At 32.3% G+C, this 4,063-nt stretch overlaps 1 non-coding gene across 1 annotated transcript; it reads left to right on the top strand.

Annotated features, from left to right (window-relative positions):
• Positions 1-2,264: 2,264 nt before the first annotated feature.
• TRNAW-CCA (transfer RNA tryptophan (anticodon CCA)) lies at positions 2,265-2,337 on the top strand. The gene has a single exon. It is a non-coding gene; the product is annotated as a tRNA-Trp (tRNA).
• Positions 2,338-4,063: the final 1,726 nt, after the last annotated feature.

The following is a 4,063-nucleotide window of genomic DNA, read 5'->3' on the forward strand; positions in this document are numbered from 1 at the left end:
AGGTATAAATAAAGTAATATACTGGAATAATAAAAGATGAATTCCCGGAGAGGGAACTCCGGGAAGATACAATAAATTAAGATTAAGTGGTAGGAATCAACGAGCTGGATTACTTTCTTTATAATATATATAGGTCTGGCCCTTTCGAATTCGAATAAAACATCAACAATCGGAACTTAAGTTCCGGTTGTTGTTTCTTAAATTTGGTTGTTGTTTCTTAAGTTTCGATTGGAATTGTACTTTTGCGTTAATTGAGGAATATGTCTATTTTTCTGGGTCTAGAACCTGTAATTATTGAAATTGACTGGGCTTGAAATTGCTTTCGTTCTCATAGTTACGAAACGGTAAGAAAGATAAAATACGAGCCTGTTTTATAGCAAGAGTAATTAATCGTTGTTGTTTCAAGGTTAATCTATTTATTCGTCTCGATAATATTTTTCCTTGTTCACTAATAAATCTATTAATTAAACTCATGTTTCTATAATCAATTCGATCTCCCGGCCAATCCGGGGACGCCTACGAAAAGGTTGTTTAGATTTACGAAAAGGTTGCTTGAATTTACGAAAAGTTTGCTTGGATTTACGAAAGGGTTGCTTGGATTTATTAAAGTTTGCTTGGATTTACTAAAGGGTTGCTTAGATTTAAGAAAAGGTTGTTTAGATGTATACATGATTTATTCCTTATTTAAAATTTGAAAATTTGAAAATTCACTTCTTTATTTTATTAATTTAGGATCCAGAAGAAGTAGTTTTTCTTTGATCCATATCTTATTTGATTCATATTATAGTATATGAATACCCTCTATACATATGAAATAATATCTACCGGAAATCAGATGAGTTGATTTGTATTTTGTATTCTATACTATGTTTTCTTTATATATTAAATATGAAGTTCTTACTCTTTCTGTTGTTTGGAAAGATCAAACACACGATGTTCCTATTTCTTTATTTCGTGATGAGTCGTATGCTTGCGACAATAACGACAAAATTTTTTGAATTCTAATTGTCCGGGTGTATTGTGGCGATTCTTTGAGTACTATATCTAGAAATCCCCGTCGATTCCTCATTGGCACCTTTTCGAACACAACTGATGCATTCCAAAATTAACTCTGATTCTAACATCTTTTCCCTTGGCCATGAACCTCCTTTTCTTTTTTGGATTGACTTAACTTAATTCTTCTACTTATTCTTTTATTCTTCTATTTTGAATCCGAAGAAGAAGAATAAAATTCATTAGAATAATTTTTTTTATTCTTTAATTAAGTAATAAAAAATAGAGAAATAATTAAAGAATAACAATCCTTGTCGAATTAGCAAAGATTTTGGTTCGAAATCCTTTCATTTAATTAGCCAGCCCCGCCTTTTCTATGCTCTGATTTCTGAGGCCTTATTTAGCTTGGGTACCCCTTTAAATTGAATTTCTATTTTCAAAATGGGGTTTACCAAATTTTTAATGACTCTGAGGTTCAACCCAATCCATCTTTCTTTCTTTTTCCTTCCGATACTAAAAAAAAGATGAAAAGATCAAATTTTGTCATATCACGAAGAAATCTATCCCTCCCATAGCAATAACTAGAATTAAAAAAAAGGGAATGACAAAGCATCTGGGAATAAACGATTAATTTCTATCAATAAACCTGCTAAAGCACCAAACCATAGAGTACTTAGCACGGGTGCTACAGAGAGATATGTTTTTATATCCCCGCATTGAAAATCTCCTTCCTTGTTGGAATACATATATGATCATAAACTCTTGCCCAAGATTGTATGCTATATATAAAATGAACCATATCGACGAAATTTTCCTATCCCTAAAAAAGAAAAAGATGACCCCTTCTTCCTATATATTACCAAGGAAAAGTAATCCTTCTTTTATAGGCGAAATTATATGGATTTTATATGTATATAATTCCTTAATTATATGAGACCAAAAAGAAGAAATGACACGAGGGTTCTATATATAGATAGAGAAAGAAAGAAGAAGAAAATTATGATGTGGAAAGAAGACAGGAATTGTGTACAATGGCATTGTACAACAATTTAATTTGGAAAAGGGATGTAGCGCAGCTTGGTAGCGCGTTTGTTTTGGGTACAAAATGTCACAGGTTCAAATCTGTCATCCCTACCTATTACTTCTTTCTTCTTTATAGGCAGTAGCGACGAGATCAATTAAAGTAAGTGGGTATAACTTGAATTTGTGGAGACTATACGTACGTGAGATACATTAGGAATAGAAAAAGATTTTCTTTTGAATGAATGAAAGCGCTCTTAGTTCAGTCGGTAGAACGCGGGTCTCCAAAACCCGATGTCGTAGGTTCAAATCCTACAGAGCGTGATTCCATCTATTTTATGTCGAAGCAGAGTAAAATAACTTAACAAAATTGAATTGTAACTCCAATTTCAATTTGACCTCCTCTCTGGTCTGGAGGAGGTCAATCAAAAAAAAAAAATGACTCAATCAAAGATCCAACTGATCCCCACGCCTGTATTGCAAATACGCAGTCACGAATAATCCCGCTAAAGTAATAGGAATTAGGCCTAAGACGATTCCAAATAGAAAAACTTCAATCATTTCGATTTGTTCGAGGGGATAAAAAAAGAGGTACGATCTATCCCTAAATAGTACTCTAAATTATCCACGAATCTCAATGACCAAGAAAAGAATTCCTAATTAGTCTGGAAAAGAGTCGTAGAATGCCAGGAATCCCAAAGAAAGATTTTTCTTTTCTGAATTATAATTATTCAGTCAATTCAAATAAGGCGTATCTTGTTCAAGCCAATAAATAGAGCTGGGGTTATAGTTAAAGCAGCCAGTAGAAAACCAAAATAACTAGTTAAAGTAAGCATGAAAGAGTTAAATTCCATTTATTTTTTTTTACTACACTACATATGTTGGTAAAGCATTTACCTAAGTTATGGAAAATTCATAATTCATCAGTTATTTTAGATAATACTAAAAAACAAGATAGAGTAAGATACAGAAGTGTAAAAGAAAGTGGATTCATCAGATGATACATGAGTCCCTAATTCCGAATCAAGAGATTTGTTGTGGAATTTGTCAATTGAGTAAAGTAATAATATTAAGAACTAGATCATCTAACCCCATTGAATGAAAAAAAGAAATTCAATTTTCAGGGAAATTTTTGAATAAGAGATAAATAAACAATTGAATTTGAAAAAAAAAACTTCTTTCTATTTTGGATAATTTCTTTTTCAATAGGACCCTCTTTTTGGAGTGAACGATCGAATATTCCCCTATTCCTTCTTATTTTAACTGATTGTATTCCATATGGAATAAGAGGAGAACAAAAGCATTCCACGACCTGCCAAGGGGCTGTTAAAAAAAAAAAAAAAGAAAGCTCTTCCTTGAATTTACTTTATTTTTATTCCTTTTTCGAACTCCAACCAAAGTAGATTCGAAGACGAGTCACTTCAATTATCCTTTTAAGTTCTATTCTATCTTCTGTCTTTCCCTATTCATCTCGTAAAGTTCCGCGCTCGCAGTTTGGTCAAGAAAGTTAGACCTAATCCAACAAACAATACAAGGATGAATTACGAATTATGAAAGGATAGATTTCACATATACTTGTCCTTGTATTGTGTCAGTATGAGAATATCCTCCTAAATTATTTATCCAAACCTATTGATCATTAACTTAGATTTTCCCAAGATTTTGGCTGCTATTCCGAATTACTCTATTATTCCGAAGCCAATGAAAAGTAAGTAGAACCTACAAAAATGGGGTTTTCTATTGATGCCTTGAATAACATATAGCTTACCTATAGACAAAAAAAAAAATAAAAAGTAATTATGTTTCGGAACCAGGCAAAACCAGATTGCTGTGCCATAGGAAGGATAGCTATACTAATTCGGTATACTCAAAATACACCTTTGGTACAAATTGACAATCTCACAAGGATGAAATATCAGTAATTTTCTATTACTGGTCGATCCATCTTTTACGGAATCAATTCCTTTTTTGAATGTACAAAAATTTTGGAGTTCAGCATGTCTGGAAGCACGGGAGAACTGTTCTTTTGCTGATATTATTACCAGTATTC

The sequence above is a fragment of the Triticum urartu genome, unplaced genomic scaffold, assembly GCF_056163025.1.
Source record: "Triticum urartu cultivar PI428250 unplaced genomic scaffold, HENAU_Tu73 scaffold1673, whole genome shotgun sequence".
NCBI classification, from domain to species: domain Eukaryota; kingdom Viridiplantae; phylum Streptophyta; class Magnoliopsida; order Poales; family Poaceae; genus Triticum; species Triticum urartu.